The following is a 16,283-nucleotide window of genomic DNA, read 5'->3' on the forward strand; positions in this document are numbered from 1 at the left end:
TTGAAACTTTTCTCGTTGTTTCCTCTTTGGAATGCCATGACTTCATGAAGATAGTTTCTGTATTGCGAGCTCTACTCACGTGTAACTTAAAATTGCCATCAGTCAATCCTATACTCTCACTAGAACCTTGAATCCTCTGGGAAAGAGGACTATGGAGGCAGATGTAATTTAACGCTGAAATGTGTGAGGTGATACATTTCGGAAGGAGTAATTTGACAAGGAAATGCTCAATGAATGGTAGGAACTAGGAAGTTCTGTGGAACAAAGGGACCTTGACGTGTTTGTCCATAGATTTCTGAAGGCAGAACGACATGTCAGTAGGGTGGTGAAAAAGGCATATGAGATACTTGCCTTTATCAATCGAGGCATGGATTACAAAACCAGGGAAGTCATGTTGGAGTTGGAAAGAACTTTGGTGAGGCCACAATTAGAGTACTGTGTATAGTTCTGGTTGCCACATTATAGAAAGGATGTGATTGTACTGGAGGGGATGCAGCGGAGATTCACCAGGATGCTGCCCAGGATGGAATATTTAAGTTATGAAGAGAGGTTCATAAACTTAGGTTGTTTTCATTGGAGCAGAGAAGACTGAGGGATGACCTGATCGAGGTGTACAAGATTATGAGGGACATGGGCAGAGTGGATAAGGAGCAGCTGTTCCCTTTAGCTTAAGGGTCTTTATGAGCGGACATAGGTTCAAGGCGAGGGGCAGGAGGCTTTGGGAGGGAGGGGACAGGGGAGTGAGAGGAACAACGTTTTTCACCCAGAGGGTGATGACGGTCTGGAATCCGTTACCTGGGAGGGTGGTAGAGGCAGGTTGCCTCACATCCATTAAAAAGTATCTGGATGAGTACTTGGCACATCATAACAGTCAGGGCTGTGGGCCAGGTGCTGGCAGATGGGATTAAGTGTGAGTTCAGGTGTTTCTAATGTGTCGGTGTGAACTCAAAGGGCCTCTTCTGCGCTGTATGATTCTATGATTTTATGATTCTCTGACTACTGATTTTTTGGGGTAGACAGTTTGGCAACCTAGTGGTAAATCCCTTTGATCGACAAAATGGGACAATTGTCAGGGTTGATGTCTTGGTAAGGTTATTGGCCTCATTTCTAAGCCTAATACCCGATTAATGCTATTTTTTCCAAACAAAATTTGATTGACTTGTCAAGTCCATAAAATTGCCTGGACAAAGTCCAAACTGTTGGTGCAGCTAGGTGCAAACCAACTTGCAGTACAACTCAATTTTTATGTTAAGCCTTATTATTTTTATGTCAGACAGACAAACCTCAGAAAAGCACAAAGGAACTTTACAGACACCTTGACTCGAATGGCTAGGTTATTTCAATTGTTATGATTTTTGTACCGATATGGACCTTCAAGCAAAAGGATCATAGTCACAATATTTAGAGTATTCGCTGCATATAGTTGAGTTACTTTAATGGACTTTAGATGCTTACCATGAAAATTTTACTTTGCTTCGATAAAATGGGACAGTGGCACAGTGGTTAGCACTGTTGCCTCACAGCACCAAGGACCCGGGTTTGATTCCCGGCTTGGGTCACTGTCTGTGTGGAGTTTTCACATTCTCCCCATGTCTGCGTAGGTTTCCTCCGAGTGCTCCAGTTTCCTCCCACAGTCTGAAAGACATGCTGGTTAGGTGCATTGACCATGTTGAATTCTCCCTCAGTGTACTTGAATGGGTGCCAGAGTGCGCGACTAGGGGATTTTCACAGTAACTTAATTGCAGTGCTGATGTAAGCTTACTTGTGACAATAATAAATAAACTTTCAAAACATTGCCCTTTCTTCAGTTCAATTAAGTTTGAAGCATCTAAAAGTAAAATAAATCTTTAAAAGTAGTGATCCTGAAACTTTTATCAAGCTTAATCCTGCTAAATGTATGTGTTATGTAATACAGGATATTTGTTTTTGGAGAATAGATTTATTCCATGTGCTCAAAACTTGAAGCTGGAAAAGCTTGTGAAATGTTTTTGGCAATGAAAGGTAAAGAAATTCCTCTATGCTATTTTACCAAGTTTAAAATGGCAAAAGCACAATGGTGTGTCTTAATAATAAATTAGTTCCACATTGTGTCATATCTGCTTTCCCAGACTACTGTGTGCTAAAGTGTTATAAATAGTTAATAATTGATACAAACTGATATCTAAGAAAACCATTCAAAGAGCATTTTTAAATAACTTTAAGTATAACACACAGAGCTGTCTATAAATTATGATCTCATTTTGATTAATGATTCAGGCCTCTGGGTTTTCTGCTTTTCAAATTAAGTAGAGTCAGGCTGACATATGTCTTTAACATTAAGTGCATATGAAATATGCAGTAAAATAATGAAGTAGCTTTTTCAATTTGCAGTTGAGAGATTTTATGCACGCTTAAATGTCATGTACTACTGTACTGACTTGGTACATAGTTCTTTTTATTTACTTTTTTCAATAGTGTGTTGGAAAAATCTACCTAGCATTGCCAATTAATTTTGATATTGTATGTTTTCCAACTCATACTTTGGCCAATAAAATACAGTTGATTTTCATTTTGAAGTTGTACATGTAAGAAAGGAATTAATGCTGTATTGTGTACAATTGGCAATCTCACGGAGAGGACTTAAAGTCTAGAAACTAAACAAAGGCACATTGATAGAGCAAAATGGTTATTTTAACATCGGGTGTAAAGCATTTTGTTATAATATTTTAAAGGCCAAGTATATTCTGTCATGAACTGTTAACAACTTGACTTGGTGATTTCTCATCTGAATCAGTAGATTGCAGATTCAAGTCACACTGCGACCTTTGGGCACATATCTAGGCTGACGTTTTAGTGCATGGTGGGGTTTGAAATTTCAGATTATGCAGGAGGATGTAAAAAAATCCTTTAGGAAGGGGATGAGTTAGATCTCCTGCTTTCCTCGTCAACTTTTATTCCTCAACCAACACTGTTTGTCTTATTGCAGTTGTGGGACCTTGTGTGCAAGTTGTCTGCCTAGTTTGTTTCTAAAGTACTGATCAAACTTTAAAAAACAGCCAATTGACTGAAGTGCTTTGAGATTTCCTACAGGAACTGAATGGCACTGTGTAAATGCAACTTAAAACTGCAGTCATTTTGATTTACTTGCAAATCTCCTGTTGTGTTGTGCTACAGAATAGGGGAGGGATCTGGAAGTGGGCGAAAGTGCTCTGCGCCAATAAATTTCTAAAAGCCCTTGGAGATAGAGGTTCCCAATACAGTGTTTTACTTAACTTGCCAGAGGTAAATAAATACCACATGTGCAATTAAATAGGTCTTTGCATTTTTTTACTTTTATCGTTCATACATTTAATGTTTGCAGAGAAGACCAAGAAATGTTACATTTCTGAAAAACCTGATTTATATATTTATCAAATATTGCTGCAACAGAACTCGGCATGAGCAAAGGGTTCTACTTAAATGTACATATTTAGATGAGACATTCGTCCAATCTTCAGTAATGGTAAAGTGCTTCCAGAACAGTTACTTACTCACATGAACAATGGTTGTTTTGAGTTCTGAGTATGAATTTAAAAGGGCTGGCTGCTGCAATTAAAATATATAATGAATTCTGAAGACTTGCTCTGACATCTTTACTTCCAGTTCTTTTCTTAGCTGTGTTTGCCTTTTCTCTCTACTTGCCAAATGCATTAGCGATCAGCTCATGCGCACAATATATTTTGTAAACTCCTTACGGAAAGGTCATAACGACAATTAAAAATTAAAAATTTAGATTTGCTGGAATGTATTTTACGATGTTTAGATTTGTTTGAATAACAAGTTAGATGGTTTGCTTGTCCATCATAGTCAAAGATGACATGGCATGGAATTCAATAAATCAATACGTTTCAGGTGTGATGTGTTTTAAGATGTCTAATCAATCCAATTTGAACATGAAATGATCTGTTGCATATTGAACCCACATAAACTGTTGGACAAAAAAAATGCAGCTCATTTTTCCTGTTGCAACTGCTCTGTTCATAGGAAGTGACAACTTTGCTGATTAGACTGTGCCATTTTGTGAATTCAGTGCAAAACTCTCTGATGTTTCAGGGGCCATTTTGTATTTCTTCAGTTAGACCAACAGAGTTTCATGAAGTTCACTAGAACTAGAATGTTAAGGAGTGGCCTTCAAGATTATGGAATGTTATAATACATAATTGTTTCCATTTGTTTGTGAGTTGACAAGGAGAGAGCATTGATTAATGACATGAAGATTTAAGTTACATTAGAATGTCAAAATGTCTGCCACAAGCTTGTTGAAACAAAGTCCATCAATTATTTTAAAAGGGAATTAGTTGCTTAAAACTGAAAATAAGAGAATGAGGAGTGAGTAGAAGTGTGGAATTATACAAGATGGCTTGATGCAACAATAACCCAACATCTGTCCCTTTACCTCCTCTCTGCTCACGGTCCAATTCTCCTTTCAGATGAAGCAGCATTTCACTTGCACCTCTTTCAAATTGGTCTGCCGTATTCACTGCTCCCAATGTGGTTTAGAGTCATAGAGGTTTACAGCATGGAAACAGGCCCTTCGGCCCAACTTGTTCATGCCGCCCTTTTTTTTAAAAAACCCGTAAGCTAATCCCAATTGCCCGCATTTGGCCCTTATTCCTCTATACCCATCGTACCCATGTAACCATCTAAATGCTTTTTAAAAGACAAAATTGTATCCGCCTCTACTACTACCTCTGGCAGCTTGTTCCAAACACTCACCACCCTTTGTGTGAAAAAATTGCCCCTCTGGACACTTTGGTATCTCTCCCCTCTCACCTTAAACCTATGCCCTCTAGTATTAGACTCTCCTACCTTTTGGAAAAGATATTGACTATCTAGCTGATCTATGCCCCTCATTATTTTATAGGCCTCTATAAGATCACCCCTAAGCCCCCTACGCTCCAGAGGAAAAAGTCCCAGTCTATCCAGCCTCTCCTTATAACTCAATCCATCAAGTCCCGGTAGCATCATAGTAAATCTTTTCTGCACTCTTTCTAGTTTAATAATATCCTTTCTATAATAGGGTGACCAGAATTGCACACAGTATTCCAAGTATGGCCTTACAATGTCTTGTACAACTTCAACAAGACATTCCAACTCCTGTATTCAATGTTCTGACTGATGAAACCAAGCATGCTGAATGTCTTCTTCACCACTCTCAAAGAACAATACAGCACAGGAACAGGCCCTTTGGCCCTCCAAGCCCGCGCTGCTCCCTGGCCCAAACTAGACCATTCTTTTGTATCCCTCCATTCCCACTCTGTTCATGTGGCTAGAAAGGTTGGAAGACCATGGTCAACTCTACCAGTTAGCACGGCACTTAAACAACAATTCACATCGCACCCTCTCCTGCCTCCCTCCATTTCAGAGCATTTGAGAGTCAACCACATGTAGTCCAGACCATGTAAGGACAGCAGATGAGACATTAGCAAACCCGATGGATTTTTATGAAAATCGACAATGGTTTCATGGTCAACATTAGACTTTTAATTCCAGAATTTGAATTCAAATTTCACCATCTGCCATGGTGGGATTTGAACCCGGGTCCCCAGAGCGTTACCCTGGATTACTAATCCAGTTGCAATACCACTATGCCACCTGCGACTCCACTTTCAAGGAGCAACAGTAAGGACATCAGCTCTGTAGGGTCAGTGACATTTTGAAAAAACTATAAAAAACTTGCCTGGACTTGCAAAATCTCACTAACTGTCCTGTCTGGAGACAATACACATCTCTCTCCACTCACATTGTCTGTACCTTTAAGACTTGATTACCTGTAAAGACTTGCATTCCAATCATTATTTTGTAAATTGAGTTTATGTCTTTATATGCCCTGTTTGTGAATAGAACTCCCACTCACCTGACGAAGGGGCAGCGCTCCGAAAGCTAGTGGCTTTTGCTACCAAATAAACCTGTTGGACTTTAACCTGGTGTTGTGAAACGTCTTATTGGGAGACTAAATGCAGACTGGGTGACCACTTGGTGAAACATCTTTGCTCCGTCTGCAAGTATGACCTTGACCTTCCCATCACCTGCCATTTCAACTCACCATCTTCTTGCCATTCCCACATGTCCATCCTTGGCCTGTTGCAGTGTTCCAGTGAAACCCAACGCAAACTTGAGGAACACCTCATTTTCCAGTTAGGTACTTTACAGCCTTCTGGACTTAACATTGAACTCAACAACTTCAGGCCATGAATTCTCTCCTCCCATCTTGACACCCCTTTTTAGATCCATTTTTTGACCCAATGCCCTCCCCTGAACCCCACAGTGCCATTTGTCACTTATTCTTAAGTTTACTTTCACAGAGCACTGACCCTTGTTCAGTTATTAATACATACTGCTATCCTACCTTTGCCAATATCAGCACCTTCTTTAGTCTTTAATGCTACCATTATAACTCCCTTTGTTTTGTGCCTATGACATCTATGTAAAATCTCTTCTAGCTCCCACCTATCCCTGATACTTTGCACCATCCTCTTTTGAACATCATAAAATCCATCACGTTTATACCGCTCTTTAACTCTGAAAAATACTCATATGGACTTGAAATGTTAACTTTGTTTCTTTCCACAGGTGCCGTCAGACCTGCTGAGTTTTTCCAACCTTTTCTGTTTTTATTTCAGGTTTCCAGCATCTACATTATTTTGCTTTTATTGCACACATTCTAGCTTTGTTATATGTTCCATTATGCTGAGAATATATTTTCTCATTATGATTTTGATTATATTTCAAAAAGTGCACAATATGAATTTCAAAGCCAGAAAGCCTCCAATTATCTTATTTGTGTTTTGTTGATGGTTCAAGATTGTGAATATTCTAATTTCTAAAAGTTGCACAACAGAGTCTTTATTTTCAAAGAAAAATTAGAATAAGGAAGCACAGTGAGAAGAAAGGAGCACAACAGAATGAGGCAGCCTCTGACGTTGCCATCTGTCCTTAGCATGTGTGCAAGTCAGGAGGAAATGCGGGGGTGGAAGGAAACAGGGTTAAGAGGGTAGTTGAAAGGAGAGAACATTGTACAAGCTTACAAAAAGCCTGGCAAGGCCAGTGACATCTGCAGAAGAGCTCATTAGAGTTTTTTGGTCTGGTTCCTGCCTGGCCACTGGCAGGAACAATTTGGCCAGTATTTAATTTTTTTTAAGTTTATTTATTAGTCACAAGTAGGCTTACATTAACTCTGCAATTAAGTTACTATGAAAATCCCCTAGTCGCCACACTCCGATGCCTGTTCGGGTACACTGAGGAGAATTCAACATGGCCAATGCACCCAACCACCACATCTTTCGGACTGTGGGAGGAAACCGGAGCACTCAGAGTAAACCCACGCAGACACAGGAAGAACGTGCCGACTCTGCACAGGCAGTGACCCAAACCGGGAATTGAACCCGAGTTCCTGGCCTGTGAGGTAGCAGTGCTAACCATTGTGCCACCGTGCCATCCATTGTTCGCAGCAAACTACCCAGCCTTCTGGAGAACAGCGACCATGATACCACACAACCCTGCCACAGCAACCTCTGCAAGACATGCCGGATCATTGACACAGATGCCACCATCACACATGAGAACACCACCCACAGTACATACTCATGCAACTCGGCCAACATTGTCTACCTCATACACTGCAGGAAAGGATGTCCCGAGGCGTGGTACATGGGTGAGACCTATGACAACGGATGAACGGACACCGTGCAACAATCACCAGGCAGGAGTGTTCCTTTCCTGTCGGGGAACATTTCAGCAGTCAAGGGCATTCAGCCTCTGATCTTCGGGTAAGAGTTCTCCAACATGGCCTTCAAGACGTATGACAACGCAGAATCGCAGAGCAGAAACTAGCCAAGTTCCGCACGCATGAGGATGGCTTCAACCAGGATCTTGGGTTCAAGTCACACTACATGTAACTCCCAACATTTGGCCTGGGCTTGCAAAATCCTACTAACTGTCCTGGCTTGAGACAATTCACACCTCTTTAACCTGTGATTATCTCTCTCTCCATTCGCATTGTCTGTACCTATAGAGACTTGATTACCTGTTAAGGTTTGCATTCCAACCAATATTCTTGCAATTGAGTCTGTGTCTATATATGCCGTGTTTGTGAACCCAACTCTTCACTCATCTGATAAAGGAACAGTGCTCCGAAAGCTCTTGATACCAAATAAACCTGTTGGACTTTAATCTGGTGTTGTGAGACTACTTACTGTACCCGTTTAGAAGGGAAGGCAAGTGGCAAGAGGCCCCCAGGGACAGTCCCCAAGAGAAGTGGTGGAGACAGGCCACCAAAACGTGTGGCAGCAGGGTGGAAGGGATAGGGCAAATGTTAGCCATTATAGGTTGGTTGGGGATGCATTGGGGGACAGCAGCGCTTCGAGTCTAGGAGCGATAGTACCATTGGGTTGGAGGGTGAGAAAAGCCAGCAAGGTTACAGGGTTGAGCGAGGGGTAGGAGAGAATTGATCATGAGAACGCAGTGGAAAAGTTGTGTTTGGCAGGGTAAGACTGAAGGCTTTCTATTGGGTTTCGAGGGACCACTCCTGATCCACCAGAAGTGCTGCAAACAATTGTTACTTTATGGAGCCAGCAGTCCCCATCATCCTTTCACTACTGGGTTCATCAATTCCTCAGAAACCCAACAACAGTGGTGAATTTTAAACCTGGCTTTTAGTTGATCTGTGGAGCTCACTTTAAACAAATTAATGAAACATAGAAACGATATGCAGGAGTTGGCCATTCGGCCCTTTGAGCCTGCTCCGCCACTCATTTTGATCATGGCTGATTATCGAATTCAATATCCTGATTCCCCCCCCCCCCCCCCCCGTATCCCTTGATCCTTTTAGCCCCAAGAACTATATCTAATTTCTTCTTGAAATCACTCAACGATTTGGGCTCAAGTACATTCTGTGGTGGTGAATTCCACACATTTACCACCCTCTGAAGAAATTTCTCCTCACCTCAGTTCTAAAAGGTTTACCCCTTATCCTCAAACTATGACTCCTAGTTCTGGAATCACCCACCATTGGCAACATTCTTTCTGAATCTACCCTGTCTAACCCTGTTAGAATTTTAGAAGTTTCTATGAGATCCTTTCTCATTCTTCTAAACTCCAGTGAATATAATCCTAATCGACTTAATCTCTCCTCATTTGACAGACCTGCCATTCCAGAAATCAGCCTGGTAAACCTCCCTCTATCGTAAGAATATCCTTCCTCAGATAAGGATACCAAAACTGCACACAATACTCCATAGAACGTTACAGCGCAGTACAGGCCCTTCGGCCCTCGATGTTGCACTGACCAGTGGAACCAATCTAAAGCCGCTCTAATCTACACTATTCCAATATCATCCATATGTTTATCCAATAACCATTTGAATGCTCTTAATGTTGATGAGTCCACTACTGCTGCAGGCAGGGCATTTCACACCCGTACTACTCTCTGAGTAAAGAACCTACCTCTAACATCTGTCCTATATCTCTCACCGCTCAATTTAAAGCTATGTCCCCTTGTGTTAGCCATCACCATCCGAGGAAAAAGGCTCTCACTATCCACCCTATCTAATCCTCTGATCATCTTGTATGCCTCTATTAAGTCACCTCTTAACCTTCTTCTCTCTAACGAAAACAACCTCAAGCCCCTCAGCCTTTCCTCATATGATTTTCCCACCATACCAGGCAACATCCTGGTAAATCTCCTCTGCACCCTTTCCAACACTTCCACATCTTTCCTATAATACAGCGACCCGAACTGTACGCAATACTCCAAATGCGGCCGCACCAGAGTTTTGTACAGTTGCAGCATGACCTCCTGGCTCTGAAACTCAATCCCTCTACCCATAAAAGCTAACACACCGTACACCTTCTTAACAACCCTATCAACCTGGGTGCCAACTTTCAGGGATCTATGCACATGGACACCCAGATCCCTCTGTTCATCCACACTACCAAGTATCTTACCATTAGCCCAGTACTCTGTATTCCTGTTACTCCTTCCAAAGTGAATCACCTCACACTTTTCCACATTAAACTCCATTTGCCACCTCTCAGCCCAGCTCTGCAGCTCATCTATGTCCCTCTGTAACCTGCCACTTCCCTCCGCACTGTCTACAACTCCACCGACTTTAGTGTCATCCGCAAATTTACTAATCCATCCTTCCAGGCCCTCATCCAGGTCATTAATAAAAATGACAAACAGCAGTGGCCCCAAAACAGATCCTTGCGGTACACCACTAGTAACTGAACTCCAGGATGAATATTTCCCATCAACCACCACCCTCTGTTTTCTTACAGCTAGCCAATTCCTGATCCAAACCACTAAATCACCCTCAATCCCATGTGTCCGTATTTTTTGCAAAAGCTTACCATGGGGAACCTTATCAAATGCTTTGCTGAAATCCATATACACCACATCAACCGCTTTACCCTCATCCACCTCTTTGGTCACCTTCTCAAAGAACTCAATAAGGTTTGTGAGGCACGACCTACCCTTCACAAAACCGTGCTGACTATCCCTAATCAAATTATTCCTTTCTAGGTGATTATAAATCCTATCTCTTATAATCCTTTCCAATACTTTGCCCACAACAGAAGTAAGGCTCACCGGTCTATAATTACCAGGGTTGTCCCTACTCCCCTTCTTGAACAAGGGGACAACATTTGCTATCCTCCAGTCTTCTGGCACTGTTCCTGTAGACAATGACGACACAAAGATCAAAGCCAAAGGCTCTGCAATCTCCTCTCTAGCCTCCCAGAGAATCCTAGGATAAATCCCATCCGGCCCAGGGGACTTATCTATTTTTATCCTTTCCAGAATTGCTAACACCTTATGAACCTCAATCCCATCCAGTCCAATAGCCTGCATCTCAGTACTCCCCTCAACAACACTGTCCCTCTCCCGTGTGAATACCGACGAAAAATATTCATTTAGTGCCTCTCCTATCTCTTCAGACTCCACGCACAAATTCCCACTACTGTCCTTGACTGGCTCTAATCTTACCCTAGTCATTCTTTTACTCCTGACATACCTATAGAAAGCTTTAGGGTTTTCCTTGATCCTACCTGCCAAAGACTTCTCATGTCTCCTCCTGGCTCTTCTTAACTCTTTCTTTAGGTCCTTCCTGGCTAACTTGTAACTCTCAAGTGCCCGAACTGAGCCTTCATGTCTCATCTTAACATAAGTCTCCTTCCTCTTCACAAGCGATTCAACCTCCTTAGTAAACCACGGTTCCCTCACATGTCTGCTTCCTCCCTGCCTGACAGGTACACATTTATCAAGGATGCATAGTAGCTGTTCCTTGAACAAGTTCCACATTACAATTGTGCCCATCCCCTGCAGTTTCTTTCCCCAACCTATGCCAGCTAAATCTCGCCTAATCGCGTCATAATTTCCTTTCCCCCAGCTATAACTCTTGCCCTTTGGTATCTACCTATCCTTTTCCATTGCTAAGGTAAATGTAATCGAATTGTGGTCACTGTCACCAAAGTGCTCACTTACCTCCAAATCTAACACCTGGCCTGGTTCATTACCCAGTACCAAATCCAATGTGGCCTCGCCTCTTGTTGGTCTATCTACATACTGCGTCAGGAAGCCTTCCTGCACACATTGGACAAAAACCGACCCCTCTAAAGTACTCGAACTATAGCTTTTCCAGTCAATATTTGTAAAGTTAAAGTCCCCCAGTACAACTACCCTGTTACTTTCGCTCCTATCCAGAATCATCTTTGCAATCTTTTCCTCTACATCTCTGGAACTTTTCGGATGTCTATAAAAAACTCCCAACAGGGTGACCTCCTTTCCTGTTCCTAACCTCAGCCCAAACTACCTCAGTAGACGAGTCCTCACCAAATATCCTTTCTGCCACCGTAATACTGTCCTTGACTAACAATGCCACACCTCCCCCTCTTTTACCACCTTCCCTGCACTTACTGAAACATCTAAACCCCGGAACCTGCAACAACCATTCCTGTCCCTGCTCTATCCATGTCTCCGAGATGGCCACAACATCGAAATCCCAGGTACCAACCCAGGTGCGGCCTCACTTATATAGTCAGAGCAGAACATCCTTATTCCTATACTCAAATCCTCTTGCGATGAAGGCCAACATACCATTTGCTTTCTTTACTGCCTGCTGCATCTGCACACTTACTTTCTGCGACTGAGGCATGAGGACTCCAAGGTCTCATTGAGTATCCACCTCTCTCAATTTCCACCCATTCAAGTAATAATCTGACTTCCTATTATTGCTACCGAAGTGGATAACCTCACATTTATCCACACTATACTGCATCTGCCATGCAGATGCCCACACACTCAGCCTGTCCAAATCTCGCTGAAGCATCTCTGCATCCTCCTCACAGTTCACCCTCCTACTCAACTTTGTATCATCTGCAAATTTGGAGATGATGCATTCAGCTCCCTCTTCCAAATCATTAATATAAAATGTGAACAGTTGGGGTGCTAGCACAAATCCCTGCATAACCCCACTAGTCACTGCTTGCCAATCAGGAAAAGACCCATTTATGCCGACTCTTTGTTTCCTATATGCTTACCAGCTTTCAATCCATCTCAAGACATTACCTGCAATCTCATGTGCTTTAATTTTACATCGTAGTCTGTTGTGTGAGACCTTGTCAAAAGTCTTCTGAAAGTCTAAATAAACCACATCCACTGGTTTTCCTTGGTCAACTCTACTGATTACATCCTCAAAAAAATCCAATAGATTCATCAAGCATGATTTCCCTTTTGTAAATCCATGCTGACTTTGTCTGATTATACCACTGCCTTCCAACTGCCGAGTTATGAAATCCTTGATAATGGACTCGAGCAACTTCCCCAGTACCGATGTTAGGCTCACTGGTCTATAATTCCCTGTTTTCTCTCTACCTTCCTTTTTGAATATTACATTATCTACCCTCCAATCTGTAGGAACTATTCCGGAGTCCAAAGAATTTTGGAAAATGACCACCAATGGATCTACTATTTCCAGGGCCACTTCCTTAAGTATTCTGGGATGAAGATTATCAGGACCACCTTCAATCTCATCAATTTCCCTAAAACTATTTCTCTACTAATGCTGATTCCTTCAGCTCCTCAGTAAACCATGTTTCTCTCAGCACTTCTGATACATTATTCATGTCTTCCTTTGTGAATACTGAAGCAAAGTACAAATTTAATTCCTCGGCCATTTCTTTATTCCCCGTTATGAATTCTCCCATTTCTGTCTGTAAGGGTCTACATTCATTTTTGTCAATCTTTTTTTCTTTACATAGCTATAGAAAATTTTTATATTGCCCGCTAGCTTACTTTCATACTCAATTTTTCCCTTCTTAATCAATCCCTTGGTTCTCCTTTGCTGAATTTTAAACTGCTCCCAATCCTCAGACCTATTGTTTTTTCTTGCCAATTTGTATGCTTCTTCCATTAAACTGATACTATCTCTAATTTTCCTTGTAAGCCATGGTTTGGCCACAATTCCCTTACCACTCTTGCGCCAAACAGGAATAAAAAACTTCTGGAGTTCACCTATTTGTTCTTTAAATGCCTGCCATTGTCTGTCCACTGTCTTTCCTTTCAGTAATGTTTCCCAGTCCATCATGAAGGGACACTTTTGATGCTATCGTGCTTTCTGCATGTACTCTTCCTTACATCTGCTTTTTCAATGTTACCAAAAGCAGACTGAAAAACTCTTAACCAAGACAAGGGCAGTTGGGACCAATTAGCTAATTTATTTAGAGATGGGAAATGAACATACAGAGTAACAAAGTAAGTTTCATCTTGTTTTCCCCCTTTAGAAAATGGGAGGGGGATGTGAGAACAAGGAACCTGTCTGTCTCATAGTCTAACTTGTTCAGGTCATTATGTTTCCTTCCAACTTAAGTTTCAACTGCAACAAAATGTGCCCCTGTGTTTTAGTTTTAGCTCTGGATAGGAAGTGCTCTTGGGGCGGCACAGTGGTTAGCACTGTTGCCTCACAGTGCCATGAACCCAGGTTCGATTCCCAGTTTGGGTCACTATCTGTACGGAGTCTGCGCATTCTCCTCATGTCTGCATGAGTTTCCTACAGCTGCTCCTGTTTTCTCCCACTGTCCAAAATTCTAGTTACACCGGGGCAGGACTGGTTCTGATATCCATGGGGAGTGTTTGCTAGAGCGGTTGGGGAGGGTTTAAACTAATATGCCAGGGGGATGGAAACCTATGTAAGGAATCCAAGAAGGAGGGAGCAAGGACAAAATGTGGGGAGAAGGTTCCAACTACATCAAAAATCAGGAAAAAAGTTAAAAGGAAGGAGAACTCAGGAGATGTTATTAATGGAAGTGTTAGAATTCAAAAAGTAGGTACAGAAACGAGCATGAAGGCATTTTATCTGAATGCTCACAGCATTCGAAATAAGGTAAATTAGTTGACAGCACAAATCATTGTGAACGAGTATGATTTGGTGGCCATTACAGAGACATGGTTACAGGAGGTCACAACTGGGAGTTAAATATCCAGGGGTATCAGACTGTTCGGAGGGACCGACAGGAAGGTAAGGGAGGTGGTGTAGCCCTGATATTTAAGGGTGACATCAGGGCGGTAGTGAGAGATGATATAGGTTCTACGGGAAAACAAGATTGAATCCATTTGGGTGGAAATTAGAAATAGTAAGGAGAAAAAGTCACTGATAGGTGTAGCCTATCGGCCACCAAATAATAACATCATGGTGGGGCAAGAAATAAACAAAGAAATAACTGATGCATGTAAAAATGGTACAGCAATTATCATGGGGAATTTTAATCTGCATATTGGTCAAACCAGGTCAGTCAAGGCAGCATTGAGGAGGAGTTCATAGAATGATCTGCGATAGCTTCCTTGAACAGTATATACTGGAACCTACGAGGGAGCAAGCTATCCTAGATCTGGTCCTGCGTAATGAGACAGGAATAATTAATGATCTTACAGTTAGGAATCCTCTCGGAAGAAGCGATCACAGTATGGTTGTATTTAAAATACAGATGGAGCGTGAGAAGGTAAAATCCAATACCAGTGTCTTGTGATTAAACAAAGGAGACTACAATGGGATGAGGGAGGTGTTGGCTAAGGTAGACTGGGAGCAAAAACTTTATGGTGGGACAATTGAGGAACAGTGGAGGACTTTCAAAGCGATCTTTCACAGTGCTCAGCAAAAATATATACCAGTGATAAGGAAGGACGGTTGAAAAAGAGATAATCAGCCATGGATATCTAAGGAAATAATAGAGGGTATCAAATTGAAAGAAAATACATACAAAGTGGCAAAGATTAGTGGGAAACTAGAGGATTGGGAAATCTTTAAAGGTCAATAGAAAGCCATGAAAAAAGTTACAAAGAAAAGTAAGATGGATTATGAGAGTAAACTAGCTCAAAATATAAAAACAGATAGCAAAAGTTTCTACAAATATATAAAATGAAAAAGAGTGGCTAAAGTAAACATTGGTCCTTTAGAGGATGAGAAGGGGGATGTAATAACTGGAAATGAGAGAGTGGCTGAGGCATTGAACAGGTATTTTGTGTCAGTCTTCACAGTGGAAGACACAAATAGCATGCCAAAAATTGATGACAGGAAGGCTATGGCAGGTGAGAACCTAGAAACTATCATTATCACGAAAGAGGTAGTGTTGGGCAAGCTCATGGGGCTAAAGGTAGGCAAGTCTCCTGGCCCTGATGGAATGCATCCCAGGGTACTAAAAGAGATGGTGGGGGAAATAGCAAATGCACGAGTGGTAATTTACCAAAATTCGCTGGACTCTGGGGTGGTTCCCGCAGATTGAAAAACAGCAAATGTGACACCACTGTTTAAAAAAGGAGGTAGGCAAAAGGCAGGTAACTATAGGCTGGTTAGCTTAACTTCTGTAGTAGGGAAAATGCTTGAACCTATCATCAAGGAAGAAATAGCGAGAGATCTGGATATAAATTGTCCCTTTGTAAGACGCAGCGTGGATTCATGAAGGGCAAGGTCATGTCTGACTAATCTGGTGGAATTCTTTGAGAACATTACATGTGCAGTGGACAATGGATAACCTGTGAATGTAGTGTATCTGGATTTCCAGAAGGCATTTGACAAGGTGTCGCACCAAAGACTGCTGCATAAGATAAAGGTGCACGGTGTATTAGCATGGTTAGAGGATTGGTTAACTAACAGGAAGCAAAGAGTGGGGGTAAATGACTGTTTTTCTGGTTGCCGATCAGTGACTAGTGGTGTGCCTCAGGGATCAGTGTTGGGACCGCAATTGTTTATGATTTACATAGATGATTTGGATTT

General features: G+C 41.8%; 1 protein-coding gene across 3 annotated transcripts in view; it reads left to right on the forward strand.

Moving 5' to 3' along the window:
* The window catches only part of cenpp (centromere protein P), a 282,096-nt gene that overhangs the window by 81,128 nt on the left and 184,685 nt on the right, over positions 1–16,283 (forward strand). The gene's annotated exons all lie outside the window — the stretch shown is intronic.

This window comes from Mustelus asterias, chromosome 3 (genome assembly GCF_964213995.1).
Source record: "Mustelus asterias chromosome 3, sMusAst1.hap1.1, whole genome shotgun sequence".
NCBI lineage: Eukaryota > Metazoa > Chordata > Chondrichthyes > Carcharhiniformes > Triakidae > Mustelus > Mustelus asterias.